At 50.5% G+C, this 16893-nt stretch overlaps 1 protein-coding gene across 1 annotated transcript in view; it reads right to left on the reverse strand.

Moving 5' to 3' along the window:
• The window catches only part of FBXO34 (F-box protein 34), a 38154-nt gene that overhangs the window by 7092 nt on the left and 14169 nt on the right, over positions 1-16893 (reverse strand). The window lies entirely within an intron of this gene.

Below are 16893 nucleotides of genomic sequence, written 5' to 3' on the forward strand. Positions count from 1 at the left end.
GCTGTCGGTAATCTGCAAACGTTATTATGAGGCCCGTTGGGAATGGCCCTATTTATTAATTTGAATGATGTATAGACCACCTTCCCATTCATAAAAGCACCCTGAAGGTAAAGGTTACGACTCACTTGAAAATAAAATCCATACACAATTTCAACTTGCCCCTGCCTTGCGGAATGGACCGAGGAGGTCAGGAAGGCTCCCCTATCTGTGTCATCCAGAAAACCATCTCCAACAGAACTGTTCAGGAGGACATTTCTAGAATGTTAATTCGGCTATTGTAATAAAGCGGTTCAGGAAGGCTCTTTGATAAAGGCAACAAGACTGGACAGGACTAACGTGTATAGCTGCGAATAGGGTTGAGCAATACCGAAAATATTCGGTAAAATTCAGATTCGGCTTTATTTGGGTCTAAAGTTATCTATATACCCGAATACTCAGGTATAAGGGCAACCCGAATATTCAGTATGCCTGAATATATTCGGACATCCGTCCTATTTTTTTTTGTATTTTTAGGTATGTTTTTAGATTTTTGGCCTGTAGGGGGAGCATTTTTAGGCTAGTGGCACCAAAATTGCAGGGTATCTTCAGGATACTCTCCTGATGATACCACCCAAGTTTGGTGAAGTGTGGTTCGGGGGGGGGGGGCAATTTTATCCTAAATCGCCAAGCCTAGTTGCAAATTATTCATTGGTTATATGTATCATCCTACAGTGCATTGACTTCTACTTACACATCATTAAACATGTCTAATATGTATGCTTCATGTCAGATGCTTGTAATCCTAATCCTATTATATTACTTATTAGGGGCTTCATCCTATTTACTGCATTGAATTATGCTGTGTAATCTACCTTGAGTGTCAGCGAGAAGGGATGACTATTTTTTTAAAAATCTCATTAGACCAGCAACCAGCCCAAATTTCCCAAGTCACGGAAATACGACCACTAAAATGCCACGAGTTAAAATGGCCACTTGTTTAAAGACCTCGGACCGAGACTTCGCAGAGCGGCTGCCGGTCTGAGCAGACAAGACTGATCTAGGATCCGATCCAACATAATGCAGCTTTGTGTACTTGATGAATATTACCTTGGGAGGAGAGAGGCAGCGGAAAAGCTTTGCAGGAAAAAGGTTCTAGGTTCGATCCTCGTCACCTCCAGTTAAAAGCACCTTGTTCTAACTCGGTGACATGACTCAGAGGGGGTCACGGCTCAGTGGTGGAGCCTCTGCCAGATAAGAGTCTGCTGCTCGTGGGGAGGAGTGGGGAATCAAACCCAGTTCTCCAGATTAGAGTCCACGTGCTCTTAACCACTACACCACGCTGGCCTTGGAGAGGACCCGTGACTCAACGGTAGAGCATTTGCTTGGAGAGAGAAGGTCCCAGGCTCAACCTCTGGCTTCTCCCGCTGAAAGGAAGAGGCAGGTTCGTTAAGGGAGGGGGCCTGGTTGAGTGGTAAAACATCTGCTTGACGTGCAGAAGGTCTCCGGTTCAATCCCCGGCATCTCCAGTGGACGGCTTGGGACCCTGGGAGCTGCTGACTGTCTGAGTTTGTACTGAGTTCATGCAGAGTCAGGATTGCAACCCGGGACTGCTGATGTTCTCTTAGCCCAGGGGTCTGCAACCTACGTCTCTCCAGATGTTCACAGACTACAATTCCCATCAGCCCCTGCCACCATGGCCACTTGGCCATGTTGGCAGGGGCTGATGGGAATTGTAGTCCGTGTCGGCAGGGGCTGATGGGAATTGTAGTCCATGGCGGCAGGGGATGATGGGAATTGTAGTCCATGAACATCTGGAGAGCCGCAGGTTGCAGACCCCTGTCTTACCCCTTCCGCTTTCATTATGCCTGGTAGTCTCTGCATTGAGGCTTTCCAGAGTCCATGTGGTCAAGCCGGTTGTGCCTCCTCCCTTTCCCAAAGGCCCCACCTACCACCACTTTTCTCCGCTTTTTTGTCGTGGCTGCTCGATGTCCAGACCCCTTCCCCCGAATCCTTCCTCCTATGCTACACATGCAACTGTGGCTCCTAGGAACCTTCGACAGTCATCTTCTTTCCGATACCCCCTATCTTGCTTTTTGGTGTCGTGATTAAGATCAGGTGGATTCTAATCTGGAGAACGGGGTTTGATTGTCTGGGAACCAGGTGTATTTCTGCACTCCTGCATTCCTACTGGGTGACCTCAGGCTAGACACAGTTCTTTGGAACTCTCTCAGCCCCAAAGACCTCAGAAGGTGTCTGTTGTGGGGAAAGGAAGGGAAAGCAGCTTGTCAGCCACCTTGAGTTTCCTTACAGGAGAGAAAGGTAGGATATAAATCCAAACTCCTCCTCTTCTTATGCCCAGCCAGAGCTTACCGCCACTCGGTTTCATCGGGATCGTGCTGACACAGAGGTGTGGCCTCATGCCCCTTCTCAGTTGTGGTTGGCTAATCAAAATTGCCGCTATAGACTCTTTCACTCTTAATGCCAGAGTTCTGGCTTCTGTCGCCGTCTGATTCTGGGCGTTCACTTTCCCCTGACTCCTGTCCCTCTCACCCAAAATGGAAAAGATTGCCTGGTTCTCCTCCTAAAGGCAAAGGAACTGGCTCGCCGAACTAGCTGTGCCATGAGCACAGGAGGAAATGAAAGCAAACCCTGATCGCCACTGCCAAGAATTATCACGGGGTTGGGGAAAGAACAGAGAGAAGAGGCGTGAGTCACGGCGTGGCTTCACTCTCCCTGTGATGTTGGGTATGTCTCCTGTTGAGGAATTTACGACCGAATTATAAGGCATGGCCTTGGAACGCGTGGAAAAAAGGTGGCTCCTTCCGGAAAGATACAGAAGACCTCCAGCTGCATTGGCTCCAGCGCTGTGTAGTGGTTAAGAGCAGGTGGATTCTAATCTGGAGAACCGGGTTTGAGTCTACACTCCTCCACCTGAGGGGCAGAGGCTTATCTGGTGAACTGGATCATCAGATCTCAGAAGCTTAGTGGGGCCGGCCCAGGAAGTCCACCCAGGAAGAAGAGAGTTTGGATGTATACCCCCCCTTTCTCTCCTGTAAGGAGACTCAAATGGGCTGACCATCTCCTTTCTCTTCCCCACTCACAACAAACACCCTGTGAGGTGGGTGGGGCTGAGAGAGCTCCGAAGAGCTGTGACTAGCCCAAGGTCACCCAGCTGACGTGTGTTGGGGTGCACAAGCTAATCTGGTTCACCAGATAAGCCTCCACAGCTCAAGTGGCAGAGCGGGGAATCAAACCCAGTTCCCCAGATTAGAGTGCACCTGCTCTTCACCACTACACCACGCTGGCTCTCAAAGGAGGACAACACTTTGGACCATTCCCCCAGAACACTTGAATCTCCCATGGATCTGTTCAGGAGGTACCAGTGAATGGGCCTACATCCTGGGTACTTATTCCAAAGGCATCCTTGCCCTTGATTTTTAAAAGGGGGGGGGTGGGAGGTATGAGAAAGAAAGAGCGGGTTTGGCTTTTATTGCTCTATCGCACTTTAGTGTGCCCCTCCCCCCAGATGCTCGAGGCAAGATCCGCGGTTGTCATTTCCTCCGCTTTATCACCAGAACAATTAGGAAGAGCGCGAGAGTCAACATATTGCAATTAGAGATGTTGAACGCGCGCACAGCCAGCACAAACTGCTGTTTATTTGCTTGCCGGTTGCTTTGTTTCACCCTTTACTGGCACAATGTTTAATTCTCTTCCGGACATGGACGTGATGCCAGCAAAAACTAATTAAAGAAACCGTTTTGGAGGAAACAGAGGCTCGGAAAAACCTGCTGCTACCTTGCAATATTAACCGCAGGCCCCTGGACTTTGCTGAACGTTGACGCCAACTCATTCATCGGCTAAATGCTTTTTCTGCATAAAACTGTGAAGGAACGAGTGTGCAAACGGAGAGCCCCGCGCAGTCAGTGTACCTTCTGAATTTTATTTTATATACTGGCCAACAAACAAAACAATAGTAGAAGGATACCTAGAGTGTTTGGGCACATTTTGTTCTCTTCCGACCAAGCGGACAGTACCTTCCGGTCAGATTCTCAATGGCTCAGTTCCTCCCCTTCCCCCTTCAGATCTCACCGCGCTGTAGATCAGAGAAGCCCCGCAGGTTCCAGGAGCGGGGAAAATATACCTTCCTTGCCTGCAGAGGGAAAGCGGAGCACCCCAGCGTGTGCTGTGCGCTGCTCGGCTTTTCTGCTCTGACACCCCTTCCCCTGCCCATGCAGGAGAAGCACCCCTGTAGGGACGCCTATCAAAATGTGAGTTTTCCTGTCCCCACCCCCGGCTCCATTTTCCCCGGATAACAGGCAAGGGGGAGAGAGATTGGGCCGTCTGCCAATCTCATGAAGGAACGCCAGATTGGTTATTGCGCCCAGGTCTACTGCCAGAGCCAACGACGGCACCCAGGTCTACCGCCCAAAGCCAGTGATGGCGCCCAGGTCTACTGCCCGAAGCCAGTGATGGCGCCCAGGACTATCGCCCAAAGCTGGTGAGCGCGACCTAGGCCCGGCACCCCCCCCATGTGATTAGAGGGCGTGCACCCGGGGACATGTGACACCCCATGTCCCCGTGGGCGGTACGCCCCTGCCCAGAACTTCCTGGGTAGTCTCCCATTCAAGTAGCTTTCAAGATTTGAACAGAACAGATCAGGGCAAGAATAGACATGCAGACAATCACAGCCTACTTAAGCCCACAGGGGTTTCATGGCAAGATGCAACCAAAGGTGGTTTGCCATTGCCTGCCTCCCACTTAGCAACCTTGAGCTTCCATATTAACCAGAGCCAACACTGTTGATGTAGTAATTAACAGTGGCAGACTCTGACCTGGTTTGATTCCCACTCTTCTGCATGAAGCCTCCTGGGTGACCATGGGCCAGTCACAGTTCTCTGAACTCTCTTAGCCCACGGAGGAGGAGGAGGAGGGGGGTGGATTTATACCACCTTTCCTCTCCTGTAAGGAGACTCAAGGTGGCTGACAAGCTCCTTTCCCTTCCTCTCTCCACAACAGACACCTTGTGAGGTAGGTGGGGCTGACAGAGTTCGGAGAGAACTGTGACTAGCCCAAGGTCGCCCAGCTGGCATGTGTTGGAGTGCGGAAACACATCCGGTTCACCAGAGAAGCTTCTGCCACTCAGGTGGCGGAGTGAGGAATCAAACCCGGTTCTCCACATTAGAACCCGCCTCCAAATATCTCTTGCCTCGAAAGCCCTACAGGTGCGGCCTGACAGCTACATGGACATTCTACACAACCCAGCTTAGCTACCAAGGCCAGATGGGGCCAGCCCATATTTTAAGAGAATTTAAGACAGTACTTTCCAACTTTTCTTCTCCAAGGATATGGCAGAGAGCCCCTCCCGCCCCATTCCAAATCACCCTGGCCCTGTGCCTAGCTGTGCTCCACGGTCACTGACTAATTTCTATCTGGGGTTATTGCTGTTTTATCGCCGCTACCAAAAACAGACCCTCCCAAACTCGCACTGACAAGAATCCGAGAAGTCACTGGAGCCGTATCCCACCCTTGGAAAAGCCCTCGGAGGAACAAAAGAATGCACACGGCACCGTCGGCCAGCCCAGTCTGGTGAGAAAAATCCCTTCTCCAACAACGCAAGCCAGTCTGCAAGAGCTGCACAGAGTTTATTCAATTTAAATGTTCTTAAGGACAGTAAGACTAGTTTCCTTTTTTCATTGTCACGTTCGGAGGAAATGGGTGTGCAATAGGAAATCAAGATCAGGTAATTCAAATGCACACACATATACACACACAACTGCACCGCAAACTGTTTAATAAAACTGTGAGTGCGCCGAGGACATCTGGGGGAGAACAAAACACAGCATTAGAGAGCCAGCGTGGTGCGGTAGCTAAGAGGAGGGGCACTCTAATCGGGGGAACCGGGTTCGATTCCCTACACACGAGCAGTGGACTCTAATCTGGAGAAATGGATTTCTTGCTCCTGCACATGAAGCTGGCTGGGTGACCTTGGGCCAGTCACAGTTCTCTCAGAACACTCTCAGCCCCACCTACCTCACCAGGTGTCCGTTGTGGGGAGAGGAAGGAAAAACAAGTCTGTAAGCTGCGAGGGTCTCCTTACAGGAGAGAAAGGTGGGGAAAATCAAACTCCTCTTCTTCCTCGTCTTCATTTAAAGCAGTGGTTCTCAACCTTCCTAATGCCGCGACCCTTTAATACAGTTCCTTGTGTTGTGGTGACCCCCAGCCCTAACATGTATCCATTTCACAGATGGAGAACACTGATGCAGAGAGTCTTAGGCGACCCCTGTGAAAGGGTCGTTCGACCCCCTCCCCCAAGGGGTCCCGACCCCCAGGTTGAGAACCACTGATTTAAAGGTTCTGAAATGGTCTTAACCCTTTCTCAGAATTAGGCTGCACCCCAGCATTTCCCCGCGTTTCCCCTTCCCAGAACAGCCTCTTCCACTTCCTAGAGGGGCCCGTTAGGTTTGGACAACCGCCCTTAACAAGGTAACAAGACAGGAGAATAAGGCTAAAACCCTCCCAAATCTACTCTCGCGTGTACTTTGATGGTGATACAAAGCAGAGATCCTAATTGTGTGCCCATTTATATTACTATATTTCTTTGAGATTTTTTCTTCTTTAGGGGTTTCATTTTGTGAGGAAAGTGGGAGTGGCTAAGTGGCTTCCAATTGGCTGCGTAGATTTTAGAAAACACCGCTTAGACACCAACTCCTAGCACAGGAAGGGGAGTTGCAGTAGCAACAGGGCGGCTCGCTTCACCTCCTGCGGCAGCCATTGGGTGGCTGGCTCCACCTTCGGGGGCAGCCATTGCGTGACGGCCGTTTTGTGGTGGTGCCCACCAAACCATTTCCTGAATTCCAAAAGAAGGAAGAGGAGTAGTTTAGATTTATATTGCAATTTTCTCTCCTGTAAGGAGACTCAAGGTGGCTGACAACTCCTTCCCTTCCTCTCCCCACAACAGACACCTGGTGAGGTAGGTTGGGCTGAGAGAGTACAGAGAGAACTGGGACTGGCCCAAGGTCACCCAGCAGGCTTCATGTGGAGGAGCGGGGAAACAAACCTGGTACACCACATTAGGTACACTACCGCCAGTCAAGTGGAAGAGCAGGGAATGAAATCTGGTTCTTCAGATTAGCGTCCACCTGCTGTTAAGAACTACACCGCACTGGCTTTCTTAATGGGCCTGAACGGGCCCATCTCAGCACAACTGCGAAGCGCTTGTGGCGACATTGAAAGCTCAAAGGGACCAGCGCGCCTGAGGGGCTGCCTCCACCCTTACATATTTACTCACACCTCCACCTTACACCTTCTGCTGCTTCGGCGAAACGGAAGCAAGCGACATGAATACGTGGCTTTATTCCCAGACTCGGGAACATTTCTGAGATTGTGGATCTGATTCACTCTCCATCCTCTCCTCTCCCTCCCCCCCCCCCCCGCTTCAGCAGTGGAGTAGGAGGTTAAGAGCTTGTGTATCTAATCTGGAGGAACCAGGTTTGATTCCCAGCTCTGCCGCCTGAGCTGTGGAGGCTTCTCTGGGGAATTCAGATTAGCCTGGGCACTCCAACACACGCCAGCTGGGTGACCGTGGGCTAGTCACAGTTCTTCTGAGCTCTCTCAGCCCCACCTACCTCACAGGGTGTTTGTTGTGGGGTGGGGGAGGGAAGGGAAAGGAGATTGTCAGCCCCTTTGAGTCTCCTGCAGGAGAGAAAGGGGGGATATAAATCCAAACTCTTCTTCTTCATCTTTGGATAAGAAGGAGCCAGGAAAAAGAAGTGAACGGAAGAGATCCAGTTTTCAAATCCCTACTCAATCTATAAGGTGGCCTTGGGTTAACTGCACTACCTCACAGGGTTGTTGTGAGAATAAACAGAGGAAGACCCCCCACACGCATTCCTCCCAAGCTCCTTGGATTAAAAATGTTGACAAGGCAGCTGTTGGGTTAAATCAGGGTCGGCAAACCAATGGTGCTCCAAGATGTTCATGGACATGCTCCAAGATGTTCCAGAGGCTTGAATTGAAAATGCTGGGGGGGAGAATTAGGACTAATAAAAGGAAACACTTCTTCACACAATGTGTGATTGGTGTTTGGAATATGCTGCCACAGGACGTGGTGATGGCCACTCACCTGGATAGCTTTAAAAGGGGCTTGGACAGATTTATGGAGGAGAAGTCGATTTATGGCTACCAATACTAGAGTACTGTGTTCAGTTCTGGTCGCCACATCTCAAAAAGGATATCGAAGAGATAGAAAAAGGGCAGAGAAGGGCAACGAGGATGATTGAAGGATTGGAGTACCTTCCTTATGAGGAGAGGCTGCAGCGTTTGGGACTCTTTAGTTTGGAGAGGAGACGTCTGAGGGGGGATATGATTGAAGTCGCTAAAATTATGCATGGGATAGAAAATGTTGACAGAGAGACATTTTTCTCTCTTTCTCACAATACTAGAACCAGGGGGCATTCATTGAAAATGCTGTGGGGAAGAATTAGGACTAATAAAAGGAAACACTTCTTCACACAATGTGTGACTGGTGTTTGGAATATGCTGCCACAGGAGGGGGTGATGGCCTCTAACCTGGATAGCTTTACAAAGGGCTTGGACAGATTTATGGAGGAGAAGTCGATCTATGGCTCCCAATCTTGATCCGCCTTGAACTCAGATTGCAAATGCCTTAGCAGACCAGGTGCTCAGGAGCAGCAGCAGCACCAGCAGAAGGCCCTTGCTTTCAGCTCCTGCACGTGAGCTCCCAAAGGCACCTGGTGGGCCACTGCGAGTAGCAGAGTGCTGGACTAGATGGACTCTGGTCTGATCCAGCAGGATCTTCCTTATGTTCTTATGACTACAATCCCCATCAGCCCCTGCCAGCATGGCCAATTGGCCGCCCTTAGGTTAAATAATCTGCTACCAAAGGCACTTGCCTTTGCTGAATTAAATCTCTCTGACGCCTGCAACGTGACGGATAAATTTGTTGTTGATGCTGCTTCTGTTTTAATTAATATCTGAGGCAGCCAAAGGTCATTTTCAGCAGCCTGTTTTTTTTTTCCATTGGCTGCCTTATGGACAACTCCTTATTTGCCACATGCCACCGGGCGCTATTTATTTAGTCGAAAGGCGGGGTGGCGTGCCTCACGAATGAATAATTGCAGATCACCAGTCTGTGCTGCACTTTATGAGAGCTCATAAGCAAAAAAATTGTGCTGAACACGCGCCCCGAACACATGGCGCTCGGAATGCGAAACTGTCAAGAGGCGAAAAGACCACAAGAAAGGGCGGTGGAAAGGGATGAGGGTAAACAAATGTGCACGCTTAAGCAAACATGGGAGCAGAAAGGAAGAGAATTCTCTCCCTATGTAACACAAGTCCTTTTTAAAGCCGACTTAGGGTGTAGGTTCGTTATTACGGGAATCGGTGGAGCCCTGAAATGCTACCGTGTTTCCCCGAATATAAGACAGTGTCTTATATTAATTTTTGCTCCCAAAGATGCGCTATGTCTTATTTTCAGGGGATGTCTTATTTTTCCTGTGTTCTGTTCGTCGGGCATGCTTCCAAACAAAAACTTTGCTATGTCATACTTTCGGGGGATGCCTTACATTTCGCACTTCAGCAAAACCTCTACGATGTCTTATTTTTCGGGGATGTCTTATATTCGGGGAAACAGGGTAGGAGCCCAACCACCGGAGGGATTAAATCAGTGATGGCGAACCTTTTCGAGACCGAGTGCTCAAATTGCAACCCCAAACCCACTTATTTATCGCAAAGTGCCAACACAGCAATTTAACCTGAATACTGAGGTTTTAGTTTAGGAAAAAACGGTTGGCTCTGAGGCGTACGTTACTCGGGAGTAAGCTTGGTGGTAGTCAGTGGCTTTGTTTTGAAGCAACCGTGCAACACTTCCAACGGGTGAATCACGACCCTAGGAGGGTTTACTCAGAAGCAAGCCCCATTGCCAGCAACCGAGCTTAATCCCAGGTATAGGATTGTGCTTTAGTTCTTCGCATGAAAATCAGTGGGGTTTAACAGCGCTTAACAGGGTTACCTACACTGGCTCCCCAAAACTAGGCCTTAGGGTAAATGGTAATAATCGAGCCCAGTGGCCCAGGCCCCAGGGGGGCAACTCTATTTGCACGTGCCCACAGAGAGGGCTCTGAGTGCCACCTCTGGCACCCGTGCCAAGGGTTCGCCACCACTGGATTAAATTAATGAAACCAAACCAGGAAGCCGCCTCTTCCACAAAGCAGAGATGAGGAGCGCTTGCAACGGAAAGAGGGGAAAAAATTTTTTACGGCCTTAGTAATCTTAACAGGTGAGGGCCGGCGAGCAACCTGATCTCGCTTTTCCCGTCATTACAGCTTTGGTTGGCGATAATAACGCAGCCCAGAGCTCAGCCTTTTAATCGACATTTAGATTCCGGAGGGCAGGAGAAGGGGGACCCTTTCATTCAAGGGATCAGGGAAACCAAGGGTGGGCCGTTGTGGGTTTTCTGAGCTGCGTGGCCGTGGTCTGGTAGGGCTTCTTCCAAACAGACTAGCCCCCTGGTTTGGGGCCTGCTTCGCAAAAAACATTAAATCCACTTCCTCAAGGTAGGCTGCTAGAGCTCGCCCACAGTATCTGGGGATCGTTATTCTCTTGCCTATAATTCATAATACATTCATTTTTACAGAGTGTGTCCCGTCAACGCGAGTCTAAGAATCTGATTGCTTGTCATAAGAACATAAGAACAAGCCAGCTGGATCAGACCAGAGTCCATCTAGTCCAGCTCTCTGCTACTCGCAGTGGCCCACCAGGTGCCTTTGGGAGCTCACCTGCAGGAAGTGAAAGCAATGGCCTTCTGCGGCTGTTGCTCCCGATCACCTGGTCTGTTAAGGCATTTGCATTTGTCCACTTGAATTTCATTATTGGATGCTCAAGCTGCACTATATATATTTAAGAGGGCCTATTCTTCCTCTATGATTCTTTTGGGTTTGCACGGGATACGTAGAATCATAGAGTTGGAAGAGACCCCAAGGTCCATCAAGTCCAACCCCCTGCAATGAAGAAACACACAATCCAAGCACTTCCGACATATGTTCATTCAGCCTCTGTTTAACACCCCCCCCACCCACAAAAAAAGAAAGAAAAAGAAAACGGAGACTCCACCACTCTCCGAGGCAGTGAATTCCACTGATGAACAGCCCTGACAGTCAGGAAGTCTTTCCTAATGTTTAGGTGGAATCTCTTTTCCTGCACCTTGAATCCATTACTCTGTGTCCTAGTCTCTGAGGCAGCAGAAATTTTTGTACAGCATGCTTGTACTATATCAGTGGTGGCAAACCTATGGCACGGGTGCCAGAGGTGGCACTCAGAGCCCTCTCTGTGGGCACGCATGCACAGAGTTCATCATGGGGGGGTGTTTGGAAAATCACCCCACACACATCTAGGCTAACCTGGGCCGCTGGGCACGACATCTAGGTAACACTGTTAAGTGCTGTTAAACCCCACTGGTTTTCATGGGAAGCACTAAAGCACAATCCTTTACCTGGGAGTAAGCTCAGTTGCTGGCAATGGGGCTTGCTTTTAAACCCTCCTAGGGTCGTGATTCACCCATTTGAAGCGTTGCACGGTTGCTTCAAAGCAAAGCCACCGACTATCACCAAGCTTACTCCTGAGTAATGCGCACCTTGGAGCCAACTATTTTTTCTAAACTAAAGCCTCAGTATTCAGGTTAAATTGCCGTGTTGGCACTTTGCGATAAATAAGTGGGTTTTAGGTTGCAGTTTGGGCACTCGGTCTTGAAAAGGTTTGCCATCATGGTACTATATGTAGATATTAAATGCACATGATTCTCACTATATAAATATTGGTGACTATTGTTGCATTTTTGTAGCCTCAAGCATAGCCCGGGGGGCGGGGTGGGGAGGTCTATTTCTGGTCTTGTTCGACTTACACAACACCTATTTTTTATTTCACCCTCCCAAGCAGCCATTTTCTACAAGATCTCTGTGATCTGGCGATCAGCTGTGATTTCGAGAAACCCCCCAACCCCCTTTGGGAAGCTGAGCAGAGGCACCTAGCGAAGAAACCATTCAGCAACTCTGCCTCGACTCTACCTGCTCACCGGTTTAATCCGACGGGGTTTGTTTTCCCTCCAGAGGGAAAAAGGCTGTCTGCTTGGCCGAGAACACCCCTCTCAGGTCAACGGAAAAGCTCCCGGGATGAACTTTGAAAACATGCGAATGCAGATCGGGGCAACTTCCCCCGAGCGTACCGAATAGATAACAAACCAGCCCCTGAGACTAGGGGGGAAACAAGCCGGGGTTTCGACCCACCGAGCGTTGGCAGGACACAGCCAAAGATGAGACTAGTGAAAAATAAAGAAACCCCCGGTGGGAAGTTGTAATGGAAAGAGAAGGGGGGGGGGGGAGAAGAAACGGTCCATTGGTACTTACCCTGAAGGGGCCTTCTCCTGGATGGCGATGAGGGCATCCTGGATGGGGTGATTTCCAACCTATGCTCAGGGAGGCAGAACTAAATGATGTCACTTCCTGTGGTGGGTTGGACTCTCTCTCTCCTTGATCCCCAGAATCCGAATGGCTTAGCAGTAAAGTAGTACGGAGATCTCGGAAGAAACAGGAATAGTGACAGTAACATAGAAATAAAACATAGAACATAGGACCAACATGCCTATAACGGACTCCAAGAGGAATTGAACTCAACTATAACTCTAAGATAACCTGATGCTGTTCTCGATGGAGACTAAGACTCAGGGAAAGTTAGGATGTTCTCATCACCATCCAGGAGAAGGCCCTTCAGGGTAAGTACCAATGGACCGCTCTCCTGGAGGCTTATCTCGGTCCTGGATAACTCCCGAGCAGTGTCCCTTAACTGCGGGTGTCTAGTCTCCTAATATATGTTCTAGCACCCTGGTGCCAGCACATCCCATTAGCTGACATGGTGTGTAATCCAGTCTAATGAAAGATGTGACAGAGACCCTCAATGGCTGCCCCCCACATATGTCTTCTAGGGGAACAGATCGCCTGGAAGGCATTGGCTGTCATGACCTTGTAGAGTACTGCAATGCCGGGGAACCGGACAAGTTGGAGGCCTTGTATGCTCGCGATGCAGGCTTTGGGCAGGTGTAGCTGAGGGACGCTTGGGACATTCTGGCCCCAGCTAGGTGCTGACGCTGATGAAGGTTTACTCGGTTTTTTCTGATAGGCTCGGCGCGGATAATGAATGCTTTGAGTCCTCTGACATCAAGGTGATGCCAGAGTCTCTTCCTTGGGATGGGAAGGAGAAGGACAAAATGTCGAATACGAGCCCTGGGTTTGAGGTGGGAATGTGGAGGCCACCTTGGAAGAAAGGCCGGATCTAGGCTATTGCACTACCTGTCTACCTGGCCACTGGCACCATCTGACCCTGACTGGCTGACACTGACCCACCACACCTGACTGACATACCTGCCAAGAGTAGAACCTGGAGGCCCTTTTCAAAACCACGCTTGCAGGAAATGAGAGTATGTCTGGGATGGAAGGTGAGAGAGGATCCACCTACTGTTTTCGGCCCAGGAGACAAATTCCTTCCAAGAGGAGTTGTATACGCAGGGTGGAAGTTAGCCTTCTAGCCGGGGCTGGCGATGGTGGCTATCACTGTGTTGAGCAGCCCTTGGTTCGCTAGAGATTAAGCGCTCAAGCCGCCCAGGCGGCCGTGATTGAGAACCACCCTGGTTTGGGGTGGACGAGACATGGGGCCTTGAGACAACATGTCTATGGGCTGGGTAATCGGGCGGTGGAGACGCCGCCAACCGTAGTATTGAGGAGAACTACTGCCACACCACGGGTGCTACCAGTATGACTTCTGCTTCTAGCCATATTTTCTGAGGAGTCGTGAGTAGCAAGGGGACCGGAGGGAATGTACATAGCAGTTCCTTCCGCCAGGGGAGGTTAGGCATCCGCTCTGGGTCTCCGGATGGAAATATCTGGTGAAGAAGCGCAGGCAGTTGGGCATTGAGCGGTGGACGCGAATAAAGTCCAGAGTGGGGGCTCCCTAGTTCTAGAGTCAGATTGTGGAATATCTCGGGTGTAGTTGCCACTCTGCTTCGACTACTGACCGGACGGGCTGAGCCAGTCTGCCCAAGTGCAGGTTGAGGGTTCCCTGTATGTGTTCCGCTGACAACGATAGAGATGAGTCTCTTCGCTCCAGGACAGGATGGTATCAGAGCCTCTCGATGAAGTCGACGGGATCTGGACCCGCCCTGATTGTTGATATGGGCCTTGGCGGCAATGTTGTCCGTCCTGACCAGAAGATGACGGTCCTGGAGAGTTGGCTGGAAGTGTTGAAGACTCAGCAGAATGGCTTTCATCTCCAGGACGTTGATTGGTAGTTTGGCTTGGCTCGCTGTCCAAACACCCTGGGCGAAGTCTTGTTGTAGTGATGCTCCCCAGCCGCTGAGGCTAAGGCCGGGTGAAAATCTGGATTGTGTGGGTAGAGGTACACTTTCCCTCGAAAGGTTCTGGGTGACGGGCTCCACCAATCGGGCTGCTCGAGCCTCTATGGAGATCTGTAGAGGGCGCATCCCTCTTGTGCATGATGAGGTATTGAAGCGGCGAAAAAGTTGTACGTCCGCATGGAACTCCGCACCCCATTGCAGCATGTCTGTTACTGAGATGAACAATCCCATGAGTTTTGCCAGTTGTAGGAGGGAAGCTCTGTTGGCAGGAAGGAGGCTGGTCACGAGCTTCTGGATCTTGGAGATCTTGTCTGGAGGAATGAATAGGCGATTGAGGGAAGTGTCTATTATGGCCCCTAAGTGCTCCATCCGCTTGGATGGGTGTAGGGAGCTCTTCTGGAGGTTCACCAGGAAGCCGGTTAAGAGGTGTTCATGACTCAATCTCTAGATCCTGTAGCTTGTTGTGCGGGAGTTGAGCCGCACTCAGGATGTCGCCGAGGTAACGGGTGAATGGACTCCCCGCCTCGGCGGCCGCGATGGGCGCTAGAGCACCTTTTGAGAAAACTCGGGGCAGGCTGTACCCAAACGGAAGAGAGATCTGTGTATTGGAAGTGATCTGGTCCCACCGCGAACCGAGAAAGCCGCCTTTTTCCGTGTAGTGGGATTGGATAGGACGCGGGAGGTAGGCCTCGCGGAGGTCCAGTGAAGTTAGGTAGTCGCCTGGGCGAGGGCCTCCAATGATGGATCGCAGGGTCTCCATTTTGAATCGAAGCGGGATGAAGCGTTCCACATATCGGGTTTAGAATGTATAGCCAGTCTCCCTGGCTCCGGGCTTTGGGAACGGTGAAGAAATGTGAATAGACACCGCAGGAACGTTCCGAGATGGGTACCGGCTCGATGGCCCGAATCTTGAGTAGGTGTTGAACGGCTTCTCGTGTTCTTTTTAATTTGTCCGGATTGCATTGGGAAGGGTAGATTCGAAATCGGGACCTTGGGAAGCTGGAGAATTCGAGGAGGTAGCCTGAGGTGACGACCTCCTTGGTCCACTGGTCGACGCACGCCTGTCCACAGGTGGTGAAATGCTGTAGGGCGTCACCGACTGGGATCTGAATGTAGCCAGGATCTGGAGGTCCTTGCTGTGGTTGAAATTGTTTGGCTCCTCTGCCCTGTTGACGGGTTGTAGGGGACGAAAGGAATTGGAGAAGGTGCCACGCCTTCGGAATTGTTGCTGAGGCTATTGTTGTTGCTGTGGGAACCAGCTGTCATCCCCTTGAAGCGCCGTGGGTGAGGGGTGCTTCTGTGAACTAAAGGTGGTGGGTGGTTTAAAGGAAGATGTTTGGTCAGATCTGACATATCTGGCATGGTTTTCTTGTTCCCTTTGGTTTCTACAAGAACAGCATCTAGGTCCTGTCAAGAGTCTGGAACCGCGGATAATCGTGAGGTGGAAACCACTTGTTTGAGTGGGAAGTCGGCAGACCAGGCTCTAAGCCAGCCTGTCTGGCGGATCACAGTGCCTAGTGCCAGAGCACGAGATACTCAGTGAGTGCATCATGTGGGAGTCTGCCCACAGCAAACTGGCGGCAAGGGATCCTTTCTACCCTTCACAGGCCTTGGGCCTCTGGAGGGAGCATGAGAAGGAGGACACGAGCCACACGATGGTGGCTCTGGCCATGGTGGATGATGGGGCTAGGGCTCTGATGGTTAAGGCTAATCTATCGTGAATTCTTCTGTGGAAGACCTCCGCCTATGGGTCCATCAACTCCTTCAGGAGTCCCTTTCTCCATCCTTAGTGACAAGGCCGCTTCACTATACGACAATGCAATCGAGCATCCACCAGGGGGGTCTTAATGATGCTGTGGATGTGCTCTGAAGTACATAGAAGTTTTAAGGAAGAGGGCAGCTCTTACTGGCGCCTAAGCAATAATTCTCTTTAACCTTCTCTCAAGACTCGGGAGAGGAAAGGTCATTGATGTCTCCTCTGACTGAGGGAACATGCCCTTTGCTCCCTTGGGACACCTTTTAACCGCCTTTTGGAAGTTGAGGGGCCCCTCAGGGTCCCGCCAAGGCTCAAGCCGGGTCCTGCAATTCAAGTGCGGAGATAGCCTTTGCCATGAGAGGGGGGAGGTCCTCTTTCTTGAAAAATCTCACGCATTGCTCTTTATTCTCCTCCTGAGGTTCCTCTGGATCAGAGAAATGGTCAGAAATTTCATCAAGTTCTCCCTCGCTGGCACCCTCCTCTTCAGGGAGGTTGAGGGGGTCCCTATAACTAGTGTGGGGGGGGCTAAGTGACCTGTGGGAGGAACTAGAAGGGAGGCTATGTCTGTGTGCTCTTTTAGAGTGAGAGAGGCGTTTTTGTTTGCGTTTGGCTTTTTTGTTTTTGTCATGTTGAACTATCTCTTGCCTCATGGTTTTCCTAAATAACCCCATAAGGGCCTCTGGGGAGGTGTTTGCCCAGGAAAAAGGCTCAGGGAAATTGGTATTAGATGCAGACAGAG

This window comes from Sphaerodactylus townsendi, linkage group LG02 (assembly GCF_021028975.2).
Source record: "Sphaerodactylus townsendi isolate TG3544 linkage group LG02, MPM_Stown_v2.3, whole genome shotgun sequence".
Classification (NCBI taxonomy): Eukaryota; Metazoa; Chordata; class Lepidosauria; order Squamata; family Sphaerodactylidae; genus Sphaerodactylus; species Sphaerodactylus townsendi.